The sequence below is a fragment of the Ammospiza nelsoni genome, chromosome 1 (genome assembly GCF_027579445.1).
Source record: "Ammospiza nelsoni isolate bAmmNel1 chromosome 1, bAmmNel1.pri, whole genome shotgun sequence".
NCBI lineage: Eukaryota > Metazoa > Chordata > Aves > Passeriformes > Passerellidae > Ammospiza > Ammospiza nelsoni.
This window is the reverse complement of record NC_080633.1, coordinates 28,130,816-28,147,653: the sequence shown is the minus strand read 5'-3', so window position 1 is coordinate 28,147,653 and position 16,838 is coordinate 28,130,816. Positions and strand designations below refer to the sequence as shown.

At 36.2% G+C, this 16,838-nt stretch overlaps 1 protein-coding gene across 1 annotated transcript in view; it reads left to right on the top strand.

Annotated features, from left to right (window-relative positions):
- Positions 1-16,838, top strand: part of THSD7A (thrombospondin type 1 domain containing 7A) — a 254,685-nt gene that overhangs the window by 23,020 nt on the left and 214,827 nt on the right. Inside the window, exon 2 of the mRNA XM_059475319.1 lies at positions 5,219-5,352. The gene's annotated coding sequence lies outside the window, so the exon portion shown is untranslated. The remainder of the gene's footprint in view (positions 1-5,218; positions 5,353-16,838) is intronic.

Below are 16,838 nucleotides of genomic sequence, written 5' to 3'. Positions count from 1 at the left end.
TTCATAGCATTATTCTGGTTAAGTACAAGAAAGGAAGAGGAAAGGAGAGTTGCAATAAAATGCTCTGTGTAAACACTGAAGCAGGAGTTGGATGAGTGCCCTCTTCCTTTATGTGTGTTGTCCCTTAAAGTAACTGGGATGGTGGTGTTTGTAAATTTTCATACTGATGTGACTCACTGTTTGCATCTCTGCCTGCTATAAATGCCCTGAAATACTAAAAAAGATGGCAGATCTCCTTTTCATATGGGGGAATATTTTGCTTGTTTTCCTTAAAGGGCACAGTGTGCTGTCAATGATAGCAATTAAATTCTCTGCATAGTGGTAGGAATGAAATAATACCACTCATGAAGGCTAGAAATAAAACACCCTGTCCCCTCCTCTTATGAAGAACACAGAACATGGATAAAACTTCATTTCTTCCCTTGAGTTTACTTCCAGTAGTTGCATAAGGACCTAGAAATACTTGTAACATATCATTGACTATATATTACCTTTTTACTCATTCATCTAACACCTTCATCCATCTGCCATGCTGTTATCGCTCCCTGTTCAGATGAACTTTTTTCTCTAAAAAATAGAGGATTTTGTAATGGATTTTTAAAATTTATATTATTTTTCATTTTTATGTCATTTAAAGATGCTTAGGTATGGCAAACAGTAATGTCCCTATGAGGGCTGCTTGGGCCTAAGGAGTCACACACAGTGTTAATAAATCTAAAGAAAACCTTCCATTGCCAGTGTTTAGAGCTGTGGTGGGGATTCTGTGATTTAAATATATTTATTTAATGTTAGCCTTGCTGTAAAATTGCTATTTCTGAGCTTATTATTATTCTGTTCTGATATATGTGTGTGTGTTATGATATAAAGTACATTTGCAGATGGGAATATTAGATACAAATAGTATATACACATAGTAAATGTTAGAAAAGACACAAAAGGAAAAGAGCCAAAGTGAATTTGGACTCCTTACATGTCTGAGACACAATTTCAAGACAGATTAACATATGCAAAATTGAGATGAAGAGCTGTCTTCATACTTCAGCTTGGGTTTAATTACATAAATGATTCTTCTGATGAGCTGGTTGGGTGTATAGCAGATAACTTAGAGAGGAGGTTCCCAAAGGCTTGGAAACTTCTCACGGAGTATTCCCAAGTGTAATGAAAAAGATCACCAACTCTGTTACACCCAAAAGAGGAAAAGGAGAAAGGGAGCTGTTGAAAATTCTCTCTCTGTGTGTGTCAGCATGCTCTGGGTGTATTTTACCTCAGAAAATCAGGATTTCTGTCAAGAGGGGTTAGTTAAACTGAGTTGCATGAGCTGTATGTATTCATGCAGTTCAACTCTATGGAAGATGAAAACACAATATAGTTCAGGACTATTTAATGGATCTACATAACAGTTACAGAATGCAACAGTGTGCCATTGACATTATTGCTGAAGTAACAGTTGTAATGGAACAAAGTATTTTTGAAAATAAATATTTTCAAAACTGTAAATTTAAATGTAAAAACTGTAAATTGATGGGAAAAAAACTGTATGGAAAAGGACTACCCAGCATTTATTTTGAAAATTATCATTAGTCGAACAAATATTGAAAGACTATGTTCTGATTGAAAATGAGGTTTATCAAATGATGATTGAATAAAAGAAAAAGCAAACCAGAATGAGTAAAAATAGTGTTGAAATTAGTTTTGCAGTCCATCAGCTGTCAGCAAAATACTGTAAGGTATTACTTTGTAGTTTACAGGTATTTTCATATATCACAAAGTTAGCAAGCACAACTAAAACAAAACTATTACTTATTAAAAGCTGTACCTTTTGGAAAGGAATATATCCTGTTGTGAACAGGAGGTCATCACATCAAGGCTACTTTAAAGTTTGTGGAAAGTCCCTGTTTTCTGAGTTTATATATTTTAGTAATTGCAACTATCACAGTAATAAAAAAATTGTCTCTTTTTAAAGTCTAGAACATTCATATTAACTGATAAACTTCAGTGTGTTAGAATAGTAAACTGGGATATTCTGGCATTCTAGTTTTAATAGTCATATATCTGTTTGCAAGTCAACAGGATTCATATGATATTTATAAGTTTTGGATGCTGTATTAGTGTCATGGTGTTTCATTGTGCAATCTGTTGCAGATTATTATAAATGACAGCCCTTCACTGGTTATGCATTTCTTCTGAATGCTGTTAGTGACACCACTCTTTATTAATGGAAGGCTCAGAACTAGTTTTGTTTTTTTTTTTAAAGTTAAAACTCAATTATGTGGCAGAAGGTGGGAGAAATCTACATCAACTGTTTGTTGCATTAAATCATTGGGGCTGTATTCAAGTCACAAGGGCTGGAATTGAGCCACAGGAACTTGTGTCCTTCTGCTTTTGCAAATGATATGTCACATTTTTAAATACTGTTGTTGTCTGAGATTTAATAGACCTAATTGGCCTTACAGATGAACTCTGAAGAATTTCAACTTTGAACTTAGGAAGGGAAAAGAATCTGAATTTTTTCTTGTTAATAATTATTTCCCATATATCAAATAGAAAAAAACCATAAAGAATTACAGTTACTGAATATGAGCTGTATCTTATTTCTCAAATGTAGATTCATTTATTTTGAAATGTCAAGAATAGAGAAACCACCCTCTAGCAGAAACTTGTTTCTGTGGTATGGGCTTGTCAGCATTTTATTATAATTCCGTTCCTCAGGCTATAAAAATTTGCTTTAAGCCAAAAGCTGGATGTGAAATATTAACCTTTTGATAAACTTGGTTTATCAAATTTGGCTGAATTTGGCTTCATTTTGAGTAGTTCAAAGGTTCATCCAAAAAGGAATTTTGTTTTTTTTTGACGAAAATTTGACCAAAAAATGCACATTTGCTGTGTGCATTATTCAAATTACTGCTTGTGTGTAACTGGCTCTTTCGTGCTGCTTATGTGAAACTCTTGGAGTGTTTACTTTATATGGTTGCCATTTCTATGCATGGAAAATAGACACTAATATATGGATGAGATATCTCCCAAACTAACTCATCTCAGTAAGACTTCCTTTTGCTCTAGCTTGGTCTAAAATTCCCTGAAACGGAGTAAATGTGTGTTACAGTTTAAACCTGGTGGGCTGCTCACTCCTTCTCCAGTGGGATGGGAGAGAGAATCAGAGGGGTGAAAATGAGACAATTCATGGATTGAAATAAAGACAGTTGAATAGGTAAAGCAAAAGTGTTGTGCAGAAGCAAAGCAAAACAAGGAATGCATTCACCCCTTCCCCTGGGCAGGCAGGTGTTGAGACATGTCCAGGAGAGCTGGGCTCCATCATGTTTGACCTTTCCTAGGGAAGAAAAATGCCATCACTCCAAAAGTCCCTTCCTGCCTTCATCCTTCTTCCTCCAGGTTTATGTATGGGGCTGAGTATGGTCCCACATGGTATGGGATATCCTTTTGTTCAGTTGGGGTCATCTGTCCCAGCTGTGTCCCCTCCCAGTTTCTTGTGCTTCTCCCTGCTGTGTGAGCAGGAGAAAAGGCCTTGACTCTCTGTAAGCACTGCTCAGCAATAACTGAACCTGCCATGTGTAATCAACACTGTTTCAGTAAAAATCCAAACCACAGTCCCATATGAACTGCTGTGAAGAAAATTAGCTCTATCCCAGCCCAAACCAGTACATTGTGTTAATTCAAAGAGAACTAAAAGCAAAGTAAGATGAATTTTCATGTTGATTACTTACATAGATTTGCTGCTAAATGAAGGTATCTAACTCATCCTGCTACTGATGTAAAATAAACCACAAAGGATAATTCATTCTGTTTTCCAATGGGCTTCTTGCTTCAAGTCCTCAACTAGGAGGTGGCATACTGATATACAGACCAGCACTGCTTTTGGATAGTACCAGACAGCTCCTTATTTTAAAATTTCCTCATGAGGGAAAAGGGAAACAGTTTTTGGAATGTGAGATTTCAATAAAATGTTCTTATTCACAATTATGATGATGCAAAGGATGCAATTGTCTCCTTTTGTTGCCATTCTTTTACAGCAATCAATATGCAACCGTAATATTACAGCTTAAATGTGAAGAGAAGCACTTTATAGAAAAAGATCTGTCTTATGTTAAAACTTCTTTGCCTCAAGTTTTAACTACACATACATTACCTGAGCCTTATTTATCTTTATTGACTTTTAACAGGACCAGCTAAAATAGGGTTAGAAGCTCTCAAGTGAGATCAGGTATAATCCTAGAATTTTCTCAATGTAGGCAAATATGTGCAGCTAGGGGAAAATTCCTGATTGTAATCCATCTTCTTATATTCAACTTCTTCTATTTTTCTGTGTCCTTAAGATAGAATAGGATGTTAGTTGTAGGGCTGAGGATTTCACTGAACTCCAAAAAAAAAAAAAATGAATTGGGACATAGAGCAAGTGGAGCAGAAGAGAAGGGCTAACAGTTGCTATTTTTTTCTGTTTGGCTGGCATATTTCTCATAGTTAAGGAAATTTGGAGCTGTGATTGTATAAATGCAGAATCATCCTGCCTGTTGGTGCCAATGTTCTGCACTTAGTTTACTGGATTACATTTGTATTGCTTGGTTGCCGGGCCAATTAATTTATCAGAAGGTTGGACTTTTTTGATTTTAGTAAGCTTCTGTAAAAATTTAATCCACATAGTTTGGGGCAGTAAGCCCTGACAGGCAAAAGATGGTATATATTTTTCAGTTTTTAAAAATAATTTCAGACTGAAAAGTGTTTTTCAATAGACTTGGAAAGGAATGGGCAAGACTAGGCCATGATTCAGAGGAATGTCCTTTTAAATTAGAACTTTGAGATGGATATAAGTAATGTGCTCAGATAGCATAAATAGAAAAAAAATGGGAGTAGAAAAGGTCCCAAACAGATGCCTGGCAGCAATTTTTCACAGAAACAAAAAATGTGTGGAATGTCCTAGACATGATTATACAACTGAGAGGTAAATGTTGCGTTACTTAGGGAAATTCAAAAGTATCCAGGGGCATGTGGGACACAGTAAACTTTGAAATGTAGAGAACTATTAATGCTATTATATGCTTCAAATATCTTCTAATGTGCTTGGCTATACAGAGATACTGACACTGAATTAACCATCACTTTTACGTGGTTTAGATCATCACCACCTCTCCTTTAGTGAATCCTCTGGGGAACTCATATGGGTAATTTGTTCAATTTTTGCCTTCTTTTGTCTGCTTATTTATAGGTTGCTTCTGAGTTCATTACACGGACGTTTCCCATCCTTATGGTATTGATTTGACATGCTCTGGAATCATGATGGTTGTGAAGTCTCTTCCAGTGGGCTGGCAGTGGAGAATTAATGTTTGGTGTGGCAGAAAGGTGAGTTTAATCTGTGCTACTCACTACTTTCCATGTGGAGCTTGTTTCTTTCCTAGAACCCCTTTGATTCTTCTTACAGAAAATTTGAAATATCTCGAATCAATAACAATTATCTTTACCTAAGATGTAATTTACAGATAGAGCTGCAATCTGCAAGAAGCAGTTCCACAAGTAGACTGCTAAAATGGACATGATTCTTATGTGAATATCAGAGAGCTGCAGTTTATCTAAATGAAATATAGAGAGTTTAAGATTTATATTTTTGTTCCAGTTATAAATAAGTCTGAGTAAAGAAAGTTAGGAAAGTCTCTAGGAAATAATAGTTAACTTGCTATTGTACACTTACAAGTCAAAAATTGATTGTACAATTCATCACAAGTGAACTTATCTGTGGGGAGCATATCTGTGACCTAAAATGTAATTGTAGGTAACGAAATAATGTTGTTCTTTTCATCTGCAACTTACTTGTCAGTATAGTTTGACCATAAATCCTACAATGATCAAAGTTGCAAAGATTCATTTCTGACCAGGATAGGAAAGACTCTTTTCTCTGAAATAGCCTGATTTTTAGTCAATTCATGACTTTTAGAATAAAGCCAGGAGTTTTTTGTGGAGCCACTATTTTAACAGTTAATAGGCTGACTAGGATAACAGTTTTGTGCTAACTATATTTCAGTTTGTCCAAACCTATTTAATCACTTTTACATAGAGGCTTCTAATTTATTTGCTTTTCCACTGTGACAGATCTGACCTCACAGTAAAGTGTACACATTACTTTCATAATCTGCAAGCCACTGTTTTTTTTCCAAATTATTTGGTTTTGTTCAACAGATTTTGGACAAAATTCTATGAAACATGGAAAAATTGTGGGCCAAAAATCCTATGGTAGGCAGATATGGCTGGATTGTCTAAAAGTATTAAAAAAAGCTTAAATCCTCTCAAAAATCATCAACAATCTTTTTATATTAACCACATAAAATATGCAGAGCGTATGGTGTAGCTGATGCATTATTGACAGTTAGTTGTCCTAACAGACAGATGTGCTGTCATTCAAAATTTATGCCAGCAAAACCAGTAAAATAGTGCAAACATTAAAATACTTGTCTATTATCCTCCATAAATCATACATCTAACATACTGTTATGAATATTCTAAAAATTCACTGATTGGTTTTGTTTTGGGCTTTTTTTCTTGTTAAATAAAAATGAAACAAATGTTAGTGGTTGGATGGTAGAAATTGAAGATGAAATAAAGCCAGAATGTTCAGGTATTATCATAAGAAAGGCAGGGAGTACTAGTATTTTTGATTTCTATATACAATATAGAAATAATATAGAAAATAATTGACACATTATCATAATTGCATTTATGTTCATGATATCAAGGTCAAACAAAATAGTATTAACAGTAGCAGGATGTCATTTTACTGATTCTGGCAGATATTAATTGAGGTTATAATAATTTGGTGGTGCTGAAAAGAGGTGAATATCAAACCCAGAGGACCTTCACTGTATTGCATATTCTTTACCATCTGTTTTGGGAATTCCATATTCAGCCATGGACTGGGAAAGGATGGAAAGTTTTATCTCCTTGTTTTCCATTTCACTTCTTTAAAAATTTTGCTTTCAAATTAATATTATGATGGCATGTGTATATTTTTAATTTGAACTTAAAAGTTTGCATTTTTATAACAGAAAAACATGTTTTCTATTAAGTGTTTATATTTTGAAGCACTGAACTTCTAATTATTTATTCTGGTTCAAATAGTATTTCCTTGGTCATTAATGAAAATCATTAATAGTTTCAGCAATAAGTGTTAGCTGTTTCTCTCTCTGGTCTCTGAAATCTTTTGTAATAAGAGGAACCATTTACTTTGCCCTTTTAGTGGTAAAAAAAAGAGAAGTTATTTAAAAGATTTATGCCAGTAGAACATGGAGAGTATTAAATGAGCTTCACATTGGTTCTAAACCCAATAGATATTTAACCGAACAGTATTAATGGATGTTCAAAGGCATTTTGATTAGTTCATGCAACCAGCTCAACTTCCTAACAGAGGAGGCATGGTGATAAATGTGTTAAAAGAACTCTGTTGATTAAGCAGTGTTGCTCTTTTATGCAGTCCCTGGCAATGTAGCAGCATAGGAAGTACAAAGTCTAAACTTTACCAGCTGAATCAACACAAGAACATTTTGTTTTGGTTTTATGTAAAACTGTTGTTGTGATAGTTAAAAGATACTGCTTCCTAAGTTCTCCAATATTTCATTTTGCTTTAATTAAATTTTCTACATGTTAAATAAATATTGGATGTAAGTTTGAATTGACAGTAAAGTTAGAAAATCAAACAATGTGCATGTCTTAAATTAACAAAAGCAATGATTGTTTTCTGAGTCCACCTGGCTGATCTGATATAGCTAAAGCTTTGCAAAAATGTCATCTTGATGGACATATGGAGCTGAAAAACATCATCTGATAATTTGTGAAAGGCACATATGTGTTTAAGAAGATCTCAGAACGGGAACAGTTTTTTGCTTAATGAGAGACACTTCAGGCTCATTTGTTGATACATCTGACCTCAGCTGATCTCTCACAACAAAGGGAGCACCCCAAGAGAGGTCCAGGGGGCACCCAGCTGCCCTGGGTGTCCCTCACAGCCCCCAGCAGCCATGCAGGGGTGGGCACTGGGCATTTTGGGCTGCTGGAACTAAGGCCATAACAATGTCACTTAACACTCCAGTCTTAGCCCTTAAAAGATGCAGCAGTGTTGCTGAAGGTGACCTTTTGTCTGAAAATGAATTGCATGTGTTACAGTGATAGTAAAACAATGGTTTTCCTATGTTTTGGAAGTTTTCAAATTTTTTCTTTGTGCTGCAGAGCACAATGTCTTCAACAGAGTGTGATCAGTGGCAAATTTATGAAACTGTTTGAATATGGCTATGCTAAATGTTTGGTCTTAATACTGAGAGTTTTTTTTAAATTGTTTTAATCTTGTGGGTGGTGTGTAAATGAAAGGAAAAGAAATGTTTTATTCAGATCACCCAAGAAAAGTGGGAAAATAACTGAAATAGCTGGATGTTTCTGTTAAAATGTGTCAGTGCTTGGCTAAAATGATGGCACTTATATAGATTTACATTTTGAACCATGAAAAAGAAAGCATTTGGGTTCCAGCTGGTAATTAACCCCTACCACTTTTTCCCTGGCCTCAGCTCCTCTGGCAGGGTATGTATTCTGGAGGGAGGACCTAATCTGTCTTTTATCCTCTCTAATTGCTCCTATAATTGGGTGTGTATGTCTATACCCACTGCAGTGGTTGTGGCCCCATCTCCATCTCAGGAAGATGACATTACTGAATCACATCTGCCACACCTGGCACAAGGCTCTCAAGCTTAGAGTGAAAGTGGAATTTTCCTTAAATGTAGTAGGATGTATGGCAAAGGAGAAGAAAGGACATCTAGGGCTTTTGTTGTTCTGTTGATTTATTTTGGTTTTGCCATTTTTGTTTTGTTTTGTTTTTCTTTATTTTTGTATTTTTCCCGGTTTCTCTTATTTATTCTCTGGGAGCCTGTGGCAGTTGTTGTTGCATTTGCACAGATCTGAGTGACACGACTTTTGGCCATAGGCTGCATCAGGTCTCACTGCAAATATCTGATTACCTCCTGACCAGCAGCTAACCCTGCTCTCCAGCTGCTCAGGGAAGGAGGATATCTCCAACCCAGCCATTAATCAGTGTAATCTGTTACTGGCCTTCTCACATCAGCCCCGTGCCTTCACCACATTCTCCCTGCTTTTATTCCTGCTTTCCCCCTGCCTGTCAGGGACTCTGAGACTTGGGAGTCCTCCCAGCTTCCTATTACATTACTTCCCAGTAGCTGGCAGGAAGAATTATATAGTTATCCATGGACATTGCTACAAGATGCATTTAATGAATGGCCAGGCTGTCAAATGTTTGAAATTGATGTAGGAGGAATGTTTCTTGCCAGTTTGAATAAGTGTCTGAGATCTGGGATTTGCAGTAAGTGTACAGGTTCTCAGCTTGTCTGGGCAGCAGCTGCCTGCCTGCAAGAGCTCTGGGAAGAGAAATTAAGCTGTGGAATGGCTGTGCTTCTAAAAAATGTCAATATTTGCCTGCTGTGTTGCTGACAATTTTTAGTTCTTCTTGTAAAATGTTCCCTAATTAACCACTGGCATGAGATGCTCCATGGGAATTAGATGTCAAATTTTTCAAAAAGAAAGGAAGAAATATTTCTCAGCCAGCTGGGAGGAATTGGCAGCTGTGCCCAAAGTCTTGATATTGCTAAGTCAGTTCTTTAACTGAAATGGAGAGTCAGATTAAGGCTTGTGAAAGTTGCATGATAATTTAGTTTCTTCCTTATTGGTCTGAAATGTCTGATATGCATCTCCTCTGATTCTTTGCTCTTACTTTTATGTGGGTTTCCATAAATATGCTGCTTGAGCTGAATCACATTTCCTTTGCCCTTACAATTCTCCATGAACAATGCAATAAAACAGCTCATGAAAAATGGTATACTAGTAGGATTTAATTTAGGCCAGTGTTTATAGCACTTAAACCAGTGTATCTTAGGCCTATCCTGTGTTGACATAAAAAGCTCACAGAGAAAATGACATTATTAAAGTTATAGAGCTGCTGTAATGTACATAATCATATGGTTCTCTTACACCCCTTAAGAACTTTTTCTCTCTACACCTGCTTTGTGTAAGGGGAAAACTTCTAGGATATTAAGCATGCTCACATTGTGTTAATATTTGAATTTTGGCACAAGAATTGATATTGACAGTTAGTCCATGCAGTAACATGCTTCTCATGTTTCTAAAATAGTGTTTTTTCTGCTTATTAATAATAGGTATTTTAGTGTTGCTCTAAAATGTAAAATAGAGATTGCTGAAAATTACCTCAGGTGGAGTAATTTTCAGAAAGAGAAAAGTCTGGAGACAGCAGAAAGCCTGATATAGGGTCATTCCTGCCAGATACAAGAAATTGTAGTGAGATTCTCATGAATAATACTTTTATACAAATAGGATATTTTATGGCAGATATAAAATTAAGACTTCAAAATTAAGGACGTAGGCAAAATCAAAACTGCTGCTTTGTTTCCTTCATCCGCATGCACAGGTTGTCAGTATTCTAATACATGGCAGAAGCATGATTCCCTATTTTCTGAGGAAAAGGGCTTCCATATGCCTGGAAGTAGTAAAGTAGCAGCCATCAGTGTGGAATTGACTTTTCAGGATCAATGGCTCTTAATGAATAAATTGATACTTCTCATTGCTCTGTTTCTTAATGTTTATTATATACGTAATGTTTAGAGAAAACGTGGATGTAATAAGTAACGTAGTTTTTAATAGTTACATATTAATTATTGCAAAATTATGTAATAATTACTGTTGTAATATTTAATAAATGTGTTGTAAACTACATAGGCTAGCTGAAAAATAAATGGTCTTGAAACTTGGAAACCGTTTCTAAGAATGTGTGATGACTTGCAGATTTTTAATTAATTAATTGAAACCTTCCTCTTTGTTTACTCAGAAATGAGTCCAGATTAGTAAAGATGTGCAATACATTAAAATAAACTTCTAATTTATTTTCTCTGTGAAAGGTTTAGAACAAGAAAGATTTCTCTTGCATTATATTTGCACCACTTTTTATGTTTTGAATAACAATTTCAGATACAAAGTGACTCCTCAGAAATACCATAAAATGAGAAAAGCTTTAGGGCAAGTTGTGCTGTTAGTGAGTGATGATACTTCTATCTGGCAGTTCAGTTGGCTTGAATAATACAAGGTTTATGTGATTTATTATCTTACAGTGCTGGAGTAGTCTACTAATACAAATGTTTCCATTTAAAAATAAAGTGAACTTACTAAATGGAAAAGATAATGTTTTATTAATTTTTCTTCTTGGTTTTATATTCTTGTGCCCTGCAGCTCTAGTGCAGCTGCTGGAAGTGCAAATGCAAATACCAACTTGCTTAATGGGGTAATTAAAGGCAGTGGAGGAAAGTTATGTAATGGATACTCACTAAGTGTAAAATGTATTCAAGCCTTACCATATGATATTTTAAACAGTGGAATTGTCTCCTGGGGTTGTAAAGGCATTGTATATAACTTGTGGAATAGTTCTTTTTTTCTGACATTGGATGTAAAAAAAAGTAAAAAGCTCTTCCTAATTCAACAGAATCTAAATTCTTTTTGTTCATTTTACTTGAGTAGGGTAATTTGACATTTTTTTCCCCATTATTAACCCACCTTCCCAATATAGCTAAAAAACAGTGTATTGAAGTCCTGACTAGCAGCTGCATTATTAGGAAGACCATTATGGAAAAACAGTTTTCAGGAAAAATGCTTTGTCTTCAGATTATGTCCATCATTGCTCTGCACATCTTTGTGTAACTGAATGCATCTGAGGACAGACTACAAGGACACAGAGCATTGTGCACTTTAGCAGGGGAAATAAAAGCTGTTTAACATGTTCAGAAATCTGTGATTAGATAATTGAAGGCTTTTGTTTTCAAAACTACCAGGTTTTGAGACTGGACTTTGTCTTTTTAAAACTACTGTGCAATATTTTGAGACAGCTTCCAGTACATTGGCCTCCACAAATCTTTCCAAAGACATAGAGTTTGGCTTACTCACTAGAATTGTTTCCTTTTGTAACAAAGTATAAAAATAGTAAAAATCAAGTGTAATTCAGTGTAACCACAGTGATAAAGTTATAACTATATAGAATTCAGTGTACATTTGAAAGGAGATTTTCTACATTTTAAAGAACAAAGCATAAACTGGCTCTCCTATTAAATCGAATGTGTATGAAACTACAACATATTTCAGATGAACTGAATAAAAGTTTGGGCAAAATATATAGTATGGCCTCAAATAGAACCAAGGAAAGTTTAGATTGGATATTAGGAAAAACATTTTTCATGGAAAGTGTTGTCAAGCATTGGAACAGGCTGACCAGGGAAGTGGATGAGTTGCCAACCCTGAAGGTGTTCAAGAGATGTGCAGTTGTGGCATTTAGGGACATGGCTTAGTGGTGGACTTTGCAATGCCATGTTAACAGTTGGACTCCATGGTCATGAAGATTTCTTCAGCCTAAATAATTCCCTGATTCTCTTATGAAGTGTTAGATTATAGTACTGGAAGCCTTGGAATGGGTGCTCCCATGGCATATGAAACTTGGTCTTTTTGCTTTAGGTAGGATCCAGTTTGAAATGTTTCAATCCTGAGCTAACAATATTGGTATCACCCACAGTTTTTCCTCTCATTCCTGTTCCCATTCCACTCTTTTATCCAAGTTTGTCTTTTTTAATTCCTTACCTAATATTCTAGTCTGAAAATTTATTTCTACTACCTACCAGCCTTTTTATGGAGACAGTGTAGGAACAAAGGGAATCTGCTCCAGGTTTGCCTTGCAGTGACAAAATTAAGTGCCAGAAAGGTCCATGCTTGGCTGCTGCAGTGCTTCTCATGGTGCCAGGATTGCACCTGTGTAATGAGTCTCATGCAGAATGTGGAGTGAAGTTGGTGTAATGAAACATTTGACTGATGTTCTGTGATTACTGCCTCTGCTAGGAATTCCATGACTTGTGATTCTTAAAATTTTATTAGATTTCTAAGAGTTCTTTTCTTGTTTTGAGTAGATCAAAAGGTATATCTCTGGTGGCAGACACTCTCTGCTTCCTAAACTTCAAACTCTTCTATCTTGTAAAAGTATTACAGTAGTAATTTTAAGGGAATTCATTACCAGATGTTTATCTGTTAAATTGTGGGTGTTCTGGTTTTGTTTGTTTGTTTGTTTGAATTAACTTCTTATTCCCCACTCCATAAAGAGAACCCAGGGAAAACCAAATCATGACCACAAGAATCACCCTAAGGAATATTTTTGGTTGCAGAATAGCTAGATTAAATTAGTAATGATCAACTAAAATATAGTTTTTCGATGGAAATTGTTAATATCAAGCAGAGGCATAGCTCTCATTAGCTATATATTTAGGACTAACAATTTAACTGCAAAGCTTGTTATATACATTACAGAAACATTCCAAAGGACATAATTTTATTTTTATGGAGTCTCTAATAATTTTATTTTGTTACTGTAGGAAAAATAGGATTGTGGTTTTCTCTTTCTTTTGGAGGATGTGGTTGGTGGGAGGATGCAGTCAGTTGGTGGATTTTAGTGCTGATGCATTTCTTACTCTTGTGTTTCATGGGCTTTTCTTACCTATCATGGGAAATTTACCATTGCCTTTGTCTGTTCTCCTTTATAAATGCAGAAGGTAAATCTTCATATCCTTTAAAAATAAGTCTTTCTGCAGATTTTTCATTTTGGAAGTATTTCCTGCTTACCTAAGCTTATTTGTTGATCTGATTCCTCCATTCCAATGGAACTACTAGTTAAGATGTTACACTGATATTAAAACCTGTGATTCACTGTTTCCACTGGATAATTTTGCTAGATTTGCTTGTTTACTTATTTTTTTCATCATTTCTCTTTTGGAGTTTGGCTGAGGGCTTCTGCTAGCATTGAAATAAAGCTGTTTAGAAAATCTGTTATAAAAATATTATTTCTGAAGTCTATTTCTCCTCTAAGACTGCAAGATAAGGATCTTTTAGAGTCTGTAAGATAAGAGTCTCACAGTAGTGACTCACAAAGACACATGTTGTCATTAATCCACAATGATGAACAGCATATACACCTTGTCTGGTATTATTTCAGCTGGACACTCTTAAATCATGTTACACTGTGATTATATTAAGATTATCTGATTTTGCATGAATGTCAAAAATCTGATTGGTATAGATACTTTTGTTTAATGTATAGATATTTAATATGTATTTAATTGTGACCATTTTTCATCACGCATAGAGTTAGACATTGCAGTTTAAATGTTCCATCAGTAGATTTTTTTTTCTTGTTGTTTTTTATTTTTAATATTTTACCTTTAGGCCTTTACCTTTAGCTGAGTTCCTCTTTGGCAGTGTGGAGATGGGGTTGCTGTGTACCTGGAGTTGTCCCTGTCTGCAGCCAGGCACAGGGTTCCCCTCTGGTCTGTGGGTGCTGTTGTTGCCACCACTGTGTATTGAGCACTGGGGGCTCTTAGCAGCACCTGCTTCTGTGGTGGGAACACTTTTTCCTAAGACCCTTGTGAATCCTACAGGGCAAAAAATTACACAAGATTACTATCAGTTTGAGTTTATCATATTGTGTATTAAGGTTTTAAAATTATTTTTGTGTTGGTACTTCATCTCTGGAATCTGCATGCTTCTCCACAGGATTGACTGCTAACAATTTCAACTCTATCACAATTCTATCAGCCTTCAAATTAACTCAGAATATGGTGCCTTTCCCCACTCTCCTTTCCCAGAGCTGAAATATCTCCAATATTTTTAATGTGTTTCCTCACCATCGTGGCTAAGCACACAAGCCAAGAGTTGTGTAGAAAGCGTTTAATGCTTGTAAAAATAATAGTGATTTTAAAAAAGTGCTTGATGGGACATATTTTCCCTTGAAATATATTGACTGACACTTCTTTGTACCTTGTCTTGAATTCTGTATTTTCATAGAATCATAGAATAGTTTGGGTTGGAAGGGACCTGTCCTGAGGTATCCCAAGCCAGGACAGGACCTTGAAGATCATCTAGTTCCAGCCCCATGCCATGGGCAGGAACACCTTCCACAAGACCAAGTTGCTCAGAGCCCCATCCAACCTGGCCTTGAACACTCTCAGGGATGGATGTCCACAAGTTCACTGGAAAATGTGTTCCAGTGTCTTACTGCCCCAGAGTGAATAATTTTTTCCTAAAATCTAAACCTACTCTGTTTGAAACAATTCCCCCTTTTCCTGTCACATTTTACTCACATAAATAGTCTCTCTCCAACTTCCCTGTAGGCTCTCCTCAGGTACTGGAAGTCTGTCATTAGATCACCCTAAAGCTTGGTCTTTTCCAGGCTCAACAATCCCAATTCTCTCAGTCTTACCTCATAGTAGAGGTGCTCCATCCCTCTGATCTTGGTGGCCTCCTCTGGACTCTCCAACAGGTCCCGTCCTTCCTGTGCTGGGAGCCCAGCGCTGATGCAGCCCTGTGGCTGGGTGGGGTCTCTCTCAGCAGAGCAGAGCAGAGGGGAAGGATCCCCTCCCCTGCCCTGCTGCCCACGCTGCTCTGGGTGCAGCCTGGATATGTTTGGCTTTCTGAGCTGTTTGAGTGCCCATGGCTGGATCATGTTCAGCCTCTCATCCAGCAGCAACCCCAAGTCCTTCTCATCAGGGCTCCTTCAAACCTGCTCATCTCCCAGCCTGTGTTGATACTGGGGGTTGCCCCCACCCAGATGCTGAACCTTACACTTGGTCTAGTTAAACCTCAATTTTATGTATTTTATACCCTATTTTATATGTGTTGTATATGCCCTCTAAGGTATTTTAATTTTATCTGATGAAGATGAGTAGCCAGGCTACTCATAAGACATGGAAAGTGCCTAGCAGAACTCTAAATAGAAATGTACTATCTGTCTAGAAGTGGGAAATAAAAAAAAAAAAAAAAAACTATGAAGGAGTATGTATCAACTGGATTGAAAAATCTGTTATTAGTCACACTGCAAGAAAACCCAAACCGGGTTTATTGTTGAATTGTGTTGTTTGTGTTGTACAGACGTGTTTTAGGAAACAGTGATATTTTATATTTTACATAATAGACTGACTTTAATTTTCAAAATCAGTGCCCATGAAATTTGCAGTTGATAACTTGTTTTTTAGAGTTGCAGAATAATCTGGACTGGCTGGTAATATGGATTTATGCAGGTAAAATATGATTTGGTCTAACAAAGTCAAAATGATGCCTCTAGAAACAAGAAGTGCAGGTCTTATTTTCAGAGAGCTCCTGGATTCTTGACTGAGGAAAACAGTGACTCTAGAGAGGGCTTAGGGAGTCAGAGAAGAAAAAGTAACTCCTCAAGAGCAACCAGTTTGACAAATATTAGTTCAGTCTCTGGCTGTGAAATAGTGTAGGGAAGGCTAAAAGTCAGCATTTAGTAGAAAGACTAAAAGACATGTTTTAATCTGTGAAATCAATACTGGAAGTATTCTCAGAGATTGATGTGGATAGTTTAAAAGCTTGTAGAAGAGCAGGAGAAGATATAGAAAAATATCACATAAATATTGTTTGAGGAAAGTACAAAACCCTCTGTTTATTTCATTGATAGCAATCTTTAGTATTACTTGGCATAAGAGGCATAAATCCTTCAGATGGGGAATAAATATTGGGGGCAAAAAATATTCTGTTAAAATAGATGTGTTTTTGAAAACTGGAATGGACTGCATGTAGTGATATGGAAATACCTGGGGGGAGTTTAAAGATTGGTAATAACCAAGCAAAATCTGGTCCAGTAAATCCTAGGAACATGTGAAACTTTGAGGCAGCATATTTTGCAGGTAGTCAGAGATGTGGTGTGAGGAGTACAAGTCCCTCTGTGT